The sequence below is a fragment of the Vicia villosa genome, unplaced genomic scaffold (assembly GCF_029867415.1).
Source record: "Vicia villosa cultivar HV-30 ecotype Madison, WI unplaced genomic scaffold, Vvil1.0 ctg.000326F_1_1, whole genome shotgun sequence".
NCBI lineage: Eukaryota > Viridiplantae > Streptophyta > Magnoliopsida > Fabales > Fabaceae > Vicia > Vicia villosa.
The window spans coordinates 661,592-672,717 of NW_026705146.1; positions in this window are offsets into that span (position 1 = coordinate 661,592).

Below are 11,126 nucleotides of genomic sequence, written 5' to 3' on the forward strand. Positions count from 1 at the left end.
ATTAGATAAGTGATTTTGGAAGGAATTATAATTTAATTTTAATTGATTTTGAAATTTGAGTTGAACTTATTAAAAAATTTTCATTAATAATAATAGTAATAAGCTATTATGATTCATCTATTTTTTTAATAATAATAAATTATATAGAACTATTTTGAAGATAATAAATAATAAAATATAAAAAATTTAGAAGTCAAATAAATGATATTAATATATTTTTAAAAACACAATAATTGTTAAATGGTTTGGTCTAACGTCTGCGCCACGCAAGAAACAGAGAACGTGTTAATATTTATATGAAAAATAAACAAATAGTGTAAGATTTGATTTATTTATTTATGTAATATTAACTTTTTTTAATGCATAAATCTTAATTAGTGCATAGTTAGAAAAATGACTTTTATATGTATAGATAACTTACATATAAAAAGTTGTGCAGCTTCTCAAGCTCGAGCTTAAGACTTGGAATAAGGATGTATTTGGTAATATAAATACTCTTGTCAAAAATGCTAGTGATTAGTTAGCTTGCATTCAGAGTGATCTAATTGGTAATGAAGGGAATAGGGACCTGAAGGCCAAGGAAGTGGCAGCCCAGCAAGATCTAGAGAAATTCCTTAACATGGAGGAGGAGTTTTGGAAAGATAAGGCTAGGATCAAATGGCAGTTGGAGGGTGATAGGAACACTTCCTTTTTCCATAAAAATGCTAAGATCAAATTAGCTAAAAATACCATAACTCACCTTAAAACCTCTGAGGGGCTGATTCATGATCTTGATGATATGGCAGCTCATGTTGTAGACAATTTTTCTAACCTTTTCTGTTTTACAAGCACCTCTACTCAGGATTTCTCTATGGTGGATGAGTGTATTCTAGACTTGGTGGATAGTAACATGAACAACATTCTGATTAGCATTCCTTATGTTGCTGAGATTGAGAAGGTTGTTTTCAATCTGAGTAAAGATAGTGCACCAGGTCTAGATGGCTTTGGAGGGTTTTTTTATCACACATACTGGTCCTTAATCAAGCATGAGGTCGTGGCTGTTGTTACTCAGTTCTTCACAACTGGGTGGATTCTTCCCAATTACAACTCAAACAACATTATTATTCTTCCCAAATTCAAGGATGCAGTCACTATGGAATCCTTTAGGCCTATTGCTCTGGCCAACTTTAAATTTAAAATTATTACCAAAATCTTGGCTGATCGTCTTGGTTGCTTCATGCCTTCTCTCATTTCTACAGAACAAAGAGGATTTATTAAAGGGAGATGTATTAAAGATTGTATTTGCACAGCCTCTGAAGCCATTAATCACCTGCATAACAAATCTTTTGGAGGAAACATTGCCCTCAAGGTGGACATCACCAAAGCATTTGACACGTTAACTGGAATTTTCTTTTGTATGTTCTAAAGAAGTTTGGTTTTAATGATATCTTCTGCAGTTGGATTAATTCTATCATTTCTTCTGCCTTTCTATCTATCTCTTTGAATGAAGCTCTTAAAGGTTATTTCAATTGCAAGAGAGGGGTTAGGCAGGGTGACCCTCTCTCCCCTCTTCTTTTTGTTTGGCTGAAGAGGTTCTCAGTAGAAGCATCACTAATCTGGTCCTAGCTAGTGATCTAAAGCTTATCAAGTCTAACAACAACAACAATTACATTCCTTCCCATGTCCTATACGTCGATGACATTCTTATCTTTTGCAAAGATAAACTCTCAAACATCGATCTGTTGATTTCTCTGTTCACTAAATACTATAATGTTTCTGGTCAGCTTGTGAACAGCTCTAAATCTTCAATTCTTTGGTTCCATCAGCAATTCTAAGGTGCAAAACAATCTTAACAGAACTGGCTTCACTAGGGGATCCCTGCCCTTCAATTATCTTGGCATGCCTTTGTTTAAAGGAAAGCCTAAAGCTTCTTATTTCAGACCTATTGCTGACAGGATTCTTGCGAAGATGTCAGGGTGGAAAGGTTCCAATCTCTCTATGGCTGGTAGAATTTGTCTTGCCAAATCTGTTATTGAAGGAATGCTAACGCATACCATCTCTGTCTACTCTTGGCCTATTACTCTTCTTAAGGAAATAGAGAAAGCTGCTAGGAATTTTATCTGGACAAGTTCTATTGTAAAGAAGAAGCTTTGTGTTGCAGCCTGGAATAAAATGTGCAAGCTAAAGTCTCATGGAGGTTTAGGGTTGGGGTCTCTTATAAAGCTAAATGATGATGCTAATTTAAAGCTGGCTTGGAATCTTAGGACCAGTTCTGAGCATTGGGTAATTCTTCTCAGGGGTAGAATTTTGAAGAACAGTTCCACGATCAAATATCACATTTTTTCTTCAATTTAGTCTTCTGTTAATCCTGAATGGCTCAACATTAATCATCACTCGGCATGGATTTTTGGCAAGGGGACCAGCATCAATTTTTGGTTAGACAGCTGGTGTGGTTCTCCTCTCTTCGTGCACACTTCTCTCGAGTTTCTGCAGCAACAGGGTATCTCTACTGACTCGGTGGTCTCGGATTTCATCTGCAATGGTTCCTAGCAGATTCCGACAATTTGGTTAGACTTTTTTCCTTTTTTGGATGATACACTTTCTCCACATTTGCTTAATAATATGGACAGTGAAGATGAATTAATTTGGCTCGTTATCTTTTCAAGAAGCATATAAATTCAAGAATCCTTCTACTCCTCTGAGTTGGGCCGAAACTATTTGAAGACATGACTTACCTCTTTCTAAATCTCTTTTTATTTGGAAGCTCATGCAAAACAAATTAGCTATTGATGACAACTTGAGACTTAAGGGCTGCCATGTAGTGTCCATGTGCAGTTTTTGTAGAAACTCGATCGAAACAGCCCAACATATTCTTTTTTATTGTACCTTCTCCAAGAAAATTTGGCTATGGTTTTCCAATACAGCTCAGATGCGGTTCGATTCAGATAACTTGGAAGATTGGTGGACTTTTTGTTCAAAAGGGAGATTCAAACAATGTTCTATGCTCTTTATTGCAGCCTCAATATTTATCTTGTATAGTTTATGGGAAGCTAGAAACAGTGAGAGATTCAACAACACTAAACGGAACGTCAATCTTGTCATTAGAAGAGTTTGTGTTCAGCTGCTCTCGTCTGCTCATATATCGAAGGCAACTTCTTATATTTCCATTTCTGATTTTAATCTCTTGAAGGCTTTCAACATCACAATTCGAACTCCTAGAGCTCTCAACATAGTTGAAGTCGTTTGGCATTCGCCGTCTATTGGCTGGATAAAATGTAATTGTGACGGTGCGTACAATCATAATGGACTTCCTGCAGCGTGTGGGGTCTGTTTAGAGATCATAGAGGCAATTTTCTTTTGGCTTTTGCTGACACAGTTCATTGGAAGTCCTCCTTTTTAGCCGAGTTTCTATGGAAGTTGCAATGGAGAGAGGCTGGCATAGTCTGAGGATAGAAACAGATTCAGCCCTAGTTGTTCAGACATTCACCAATCCGGCTTTGGTCCCTTGGCAAGTGAAAGTTGATGGCTATTTTTAAATCTCATATATTGAAGGCAACTTCTTATATTTCCATTTCTGATTTTAATCTCTTGAAGGCTTTCAACATCACAATTCGACCTCCTAGAGCTCTCAACATAGTTGAAGTCGTTTGGCATTCGCCGTCTATTGGCTGGATAAAATGTAACTGTGACGGTGCGTACAATCATAATGGACTTCATGCAGCGTGTGGGGTCTGCTTAGAGATCATAGAGGCAATTTTCTTTTGGCTTTTGCTGACACGGTTCCTTGGAGGTCCTCCTTTTTAGCCGAGTTTCTATGGAAGTTGCAATGGAGAGAGGCTGGCATAGTCTGAGGATAGAAACAGATTCAGCCCTAGTTGTTCAGACGTTCACCAATCCGACTTTGGTCCCTTGGCAAGTGAAAGTTGATTGGTTATCTTGTATAAATTTTTTTATTTCTAGGCAGATTTAAATTTTTCATATTTATAGAGAGGGCAACTCTTGTGTTGATTATTTAGCAAACTTAGGCCTTAATGTTAGTTCCCTCAATTTTTTTGGGCATGAGAAAGGAATTTGTTCGAAATAGGCTATTATAAGTTCTCCTTTTGATGGGTTTTTTTGCCTATCCCATCTTTTTATAATGTTTCCTTTTTAATATACAAGGCTTCATTAAAAAAAAAACTTACAACTAAGAAGACATACTCCTTATCCAACAAAATATAAGTTTTAATAATGCAAAAGAATAACTAAAAATTTTTTTACGTAAAATGTTTTTTTTTAATGAGTCAAATATATTTGACTTGTAAGATTATTTTAATCATATTTTATTTTAGATTATTTTTTATGCATCACATAATAATTAAAAAATCATTTAATTAATTTATGGCTGTAAATAGATAGTCTAAAGTTCAATCCATGATAACAACATTTATTTTAAATTATTTATTAATAAAAAAAATAAATATTTATAAACTAATAAATAAATAAATTATAAAAATAATATTTGAAAAAATAATCAAAATAATAACACACCAATCTTTTATTATATAATACTTTCACGAATATAAAATACATAATTAATTTGGTATAAAAAAAAGGTATGTGAATTATTTTACAAAATTATTTTTCATTAATGATAAAAAGTAAAAATAATTGAAAGAATAAATAAATAAATATGAATATGTTAAGAGAAAAATAAAATTTGATATAGTAAAATGATTTATAATTTATTACAGTTTTTAAAAAATGACATTTAATAAAAACAGGGATAATAATATTTAAATAGATTATTAATATCTATTTATGACTAATTGTGTGAAATTTTTTTACATCAAAATTATCCTCACAAAATATTAATTAATAAGTATTAAAATAATACTTTTTAAAGAAAATAGGTCAAATTATAATTTTGACCCATATTTTAACCGTCCACAAAATTAATATCATAGATAAATTTGATTCATTTCATATTTTTTACTTAAAATTGATGATTTATTTATTTTTAAATACCATATCACTTGTAAAATAGCCATCATATATAATCTTTGTCATTAAAAATAGATATGTTACTAGTTTTTTTTTTTTTATAAAAAATGGGAAGAGACAAAAAATCCATGGTGACATTTTAAGATGAAAAAAATATAAATTATAAAGTATTGAAAAAATGGATATAACATCAATTTTAAATGAAAAATGTGAAAAAAAATTTAAATAGAGAACTTATTTATGTGAATAAAATAAATTAAGATATCAAAATTTTATTGAAATCTAAAAAATAATATTAGCATTATCAATGTTAGTAAAATCACGACTAAATATATTAGAATATAATAATAAAAATAATGTTATTAGAACATTAATAAAATTGACCATAATATAAAAATGTACTGTATAACTATTAATGTGATTTTGAGAGAGAGAAGAAAATCTAAATATAAATAAAATCTAATAAATAAAGTGTCACATAGTAAAAGTAAAATACTATTCGAATGACATTTCTTTAATAAATTTTATTAAAATAAAAACAATAAATTTTTAAATAAATAATAGTAGAAGAATACTCTAGAATATATGTTTTAATATCATTTTGCTATATATTGATAGAAGTTTGATTTAATAGTATCATTTTGAGAGAAGAAAATGCTTGTGCTAATAGTCTTGTCAATGTTGATTTAATATCATTTTGCGGACTCGTTACAAAAGTAGGACAAAAATGCCTACATTCCTATTGATAGAAAGTTCATAGTTGGCGAGAGCTCTAAGGTTAACTTTGAAATTTAATCTGTTGATGTGGACGCTTCTGATGGAAACATACACACTCAAAACAATTTAAACGATCCTACTGCAATTATACCTAAAGGGCTTTCCAATGTTGTGACTGAAGTCAACAATATTGAGATTAATGATGCCATTGTTGTTTATGTTCTTAACTCCACTCCTATTGTCAATTCCCTGGGGACTGTTGGATCCTCTGAAAGCGAGTATGTTGATGCCACACAGTTGGTGGATTTTGTACTTGAAACATAGCTGGATGAAAGGCACAAGGCTCAAGTCACTGATTTCCTGAAAGAATCTTGGAACAATATGGATGACTTGGAGGATCATGGCGTGGACCTGTTTCAACAGAAGGACTTTCAGCTTGTCACTAGCAAGAAAAGGAGAAACAAGAAGTCAAATGCTGCATCTAATACTAGTTCTATGCTTAATGCTATGCTCTCTCTTATCCCTAGTGCTACTAAGATTCATAATGCAGTTATGAACCTTAAGACTGACTTTGGCCCTGGGCCTGATGGTTTTGATGTCATTTTTTCCAAAAATATTGGAACATTATTGAGAGGGATGTCATTGGTGTTGTCACTCAATTCTTCTTGCAGAATTGGCTTCTCCTTAACTATAATGCTAACAATATCATTCTTATCCCTAAGAATAATGAACGCAACTCTATTAACCACTATAGACCTATTGCTTTAGCTAATTTCAAGCTTAAGATCATTACTAAAATCATGGCTGACAGACTTGCTCTATTTTATCCTCCTTGATTTCTAAAGAGCAAAAATATTTTGTCATTGGTAGAAACATAAAAGACTGTATTTGCCTCACTTCTGATGCCATAAATCTTCTTAATAATAAATGCTTTAGTGGTGATGTGGCTTTGAAAATTGATATCTCCAAAGCTTTTGACACTCTTAGTTGGGATTTTCTCCTTAAAACCTTGAGAATTTTGGCTTTTGCAGTAAATTTTGTAGTTGGATTAATACCCTGTTACATTCTGCTCATCTTTCCATTGGTTTTAATGGAAAGCAGACTGGTTATTTTAATTGCTCTAATGAGGTTAGGCAAGGAGATCCTTTGTCTCCCCTTCTTTTCTGCTTGGCTGAAGAAGTGCTCAGTAGAGGGATATCTCACCTTGTTGAGAATAACAATATTAACCTTATCAAAGCTTCTAGGAATGCTTTTGTGCCCTCTCATACTTTATATGCTGATGATATTATGATTTTTTTGTAGAGGAGACAATAAATCCATTAGTGCTATAGCCAATTTACTTAAAGAATATTTTCTTTATTGTGGCCAAAATTGTAATAACGCTGCTTGTTGTACACTTGAGTTTGGTTGTTTTTCTAAGGTGGAATCTAACTATTGGTCTACATTTTACTTCTTATTTTCAATCTATCTTCAATCTAATCCATCTGATTATCTTTGCCTATATAAAGGTAGAGAAAATTGAAAAAAAATTCATAACCTTTTAGATTTAACTTTTACTACTTTAATTTTTATGTTTCAAATAGATTCTTTCAACATCACACTTATTTTATACTTTTTTATATGGTTACGTTTGAGTTATCTATTTTTATAATTAAGTTACTTGCCTATATATTTTATAATTATATTATTCGTTTATTCTTGTGTTGTTTTGTGTTGTCACTATATCACACTATTATTTTATATCCTATTTTTTATTTGTTTTGGAGCATGTATTGTATGTTTAAAAATATGTAGATATTTGTTATTCTTTTAATATTATTTTTTATTTATTTTGGAGAGTGTATTGTGTCTATGAAAATACATAGTATTTGTTATTCTTTTATTTTTATTTTTTATTTGATTTTTTAATATAAATATGATTTCTTATGGTTAGTATTCTTTTTTTAATCAAAAGAAGGCTTTAGGCATATAAAAGAAATGGTTAAATATATTTTTGGTCCTTATAAATATTTTAAATTTACTTTTAGTCTTTATAAAAAAATATCATGTTTTAGTCCTTATAAAATTATTTTTGCATGACATTTTAATCATTCTACGGAGACTAAAACAACGTGCATAAATAGTTTTGTAAGGAATAAAACATGACCAAATATAAGTGATAGATGTTAAACCTAAGTTAGCAAGTGTGTCTGGATATTTGTTACCTTCTCTATATATGTGAATGGAAAAAAAATATTACAAGGCCAAATATTCAATTATCTCATTTATTTCTTAATTTTCAAGAAACAAGAGAAGAGTTGGTGTAAGCTTTAGGGCCAGTTTGTTTCAGCTTTAAAAAAAGAATTTTTTCTTTATATTTTTAAAAATAGATTTTCTAAAATCGTTTTTCAAAATGTTACAAGTTTTTTTATATTCGTTTTTTCTAAAATAAAACACTTAATTTGACATCCTATAACATAAACATACATAATTGAAGACCAAAACTTAGTCAAAATCATAATTTTTTCAAAAAGTTGTATTTCGAAAATGATTTTTATGAAAATCTATTTGAAATAGCTTCAAAATTAAGTGATTTTTTGAAATTTTGATATCCAAATTTTTTCTCCATAAATAGATGAAATACCTAAAATCACATTTTAAGAATAACTATTCAAACAAAATTTTCATCTGAAGCTTTTATAAAAAGTTTCTTTGTAAAAATTTTTTTTACAAAATTTGGTAACACTATAAAAATCATTTTTAAAAATCACTAGCATGGAATTTGACTCCAACCAAAAATTATGCCAAAACATGAGTAAAGCATACTCCATAGCCATGATAGCTGCTTTGATTTCAGCAAAGAGGGCATTACTTGGGCGTAGAAAACTGAAGAAGCTATCAATGTGATTAGCGTTATGGTCTCTAAAAATACCTTAACAAGCATACAAAACAGAGATGTTAGCCGAGATATAGTCAGTATTAACTTTAAACCAATTAATCAAAGAAGAAGTCTCGAGGACCTCATTGCCAAAAAAAGACCTCCTCGTATGATTAATACTATGTATTAATAATGATTAATATCGTGAAAATTCTGAAAATAATGTATTGGATTTATAAAGGAAAATAAAATGAAAAATAGTAAAAATCATTTTTAATAAATTAAAAAATAATCTTTAAAATTCATTAATTTAAATATGCATAGATAAATTTTAACTTAATCAAAATTATATACTTTTTAAAATATATATATATATATATATATATATATATATATATATATATATATATATATATATATATATATATATATATATATATATATATATATATTTCTAAAATAATTTTTATAAAGAAGTATTTCAAATAATATTAATAATTTTTTGAACTTTTATATTCTAATAAAACAATAGAAAAAACATGAAATATCTGTAATAATTTTTATTTAAAACTATTTAAACAAATTTTTATTTAATATTTTTTTAATAAAAATATGTATTACTATGAAAATTAATTTTAAATAATAACCTAAACAAATGGGCGTGTTTGGCTCAACTTTGTTGAACTTAAAAATTATCTGAAAGTTAAAGTTAAAATTAAATATAGAGCCCTTTGGCAATTGTTAGTTTTAGAAAAATAAAAAGCTAAAAACTAATTAGTATACAATATTATTACTATCAATAGTCTATCATAAAAGATAAAAAATATTTACTAAAAAGAAGATATATATATATATATATATATATATATATATATATATATATATATATATATATATATATATATATATATATATATATATATATATATATATATATATATATATATATATATATATATATATATATAAATTATTTCTTAATAGATAGATTAAATGATATTTTTGATGGATCTATTTTCTCTAATTTATATAATTAATTACTGTAATTTAAATTTTAATATTTTCTATATCTCTTGCATTTTTACACTTTAAAATAATAATTGTTTTATATTTAAATGACATGTCATTTGTTAAACATGGCAAATCATTTTATAATTATATAATTTTAAAAATAAAATATATAAATTATATGTCTTTAAAAATAGATAAATCATCAGTTTTTAATATAAAAAGCGAAAAACTGATCAAAAAGTCTTTGTAGATCTTTTAAAATAAAAAATATAAATTACACGTCATTAAAAATAAATAAATCATAATTTGAATGTTAAAATGTGAGAAAAAAATCAAAATTAGTTGAATTTAAAACATAAAATTTATTTTTGTGAATTAACTAAAATAATGAGATCAAATTTATAATTGAACTACTTTATAGAATAATAAAAAAATTATACAGTAATTAATTAAGTTTAAGAGTTTGGTATAATATTTTACAAAATTAATAACTTAATAAATTAAGATTAAATTTAAGAGCCCATAAATAATTGCTAATTCAATATATAAGTAATCAATACCTTTAAATTTAGTCATACCTTATTTCAAAAATTACGTTATACAGTGTCTTATTTTTTTTTTAATATCAATCAAGTTTTGTCTGTAAAATTTATTAAATTTTGTTTTATCTTAAGTATATTAAATGCAAAACAAACAAAAAAAAGAATGGATCAGAACAACAACGTGTAATGGCCGACCTGATGAATAAAAAATTCTTGAAACAAAAATAAAATAAGAAATAAAAAGTGATGTGATGAATATATGACACATGGCTTGGACGGTGTGGATGTTTGTATTATTCGGATGTCGATGGATTGGATTATGAAATTCCAATAATTGAACGATTAATAAAATATTAACATGTCATTTTATTTTTGAATCTTTGACATCAATGCCATATTTTTTACAAATATTTTACAAAATGCTAAATAATATTCGAAATGTCACATTTTTAATTTTTGTGTAATGTACTGTATTAGTGTTTGTAATTTTTTTTTTAATGTGTATTTTTTTTTTTGCAAATTTAACCGAAAATATAATATCTGAACTCTCTTACAATTTTTTTTTAGATTAAAGACAAACTCAACAAAAACAATTCATAGATAATCAATATTTTAAAAATCAGATCGGTCATTAAATTTAATCAGTGAGGATACTGAATTGTTGGTTTATTGGTCGAATTACTGAATCATTTGCCAAACCTAATGATTAAACTAGATTAAATCGGATAACTCAGTTGAATAACCGATATCTATAACAAAACTATAGATTTATTAAATCGGTCAAACCCAATGACTAAGGGTCCGTTTGGTAAAAATAGCAGTTGATCGATAAGCTAGCTGATAGCTTATAGCTTATAGTTGATGACTGATAGCTTATATCTTATCGCTGATGGTTGAGACTGATAACTGATAAGCTAATTGGAGTGTTTGGTAAAATTAACGGTTCAAGTAAATTATAAATGTAAAATGACATAAAACATATTTACTTCCTCTCCCTCTGGTTCTATTTATAAGAAAAGATTCTCTTTTTAGATACA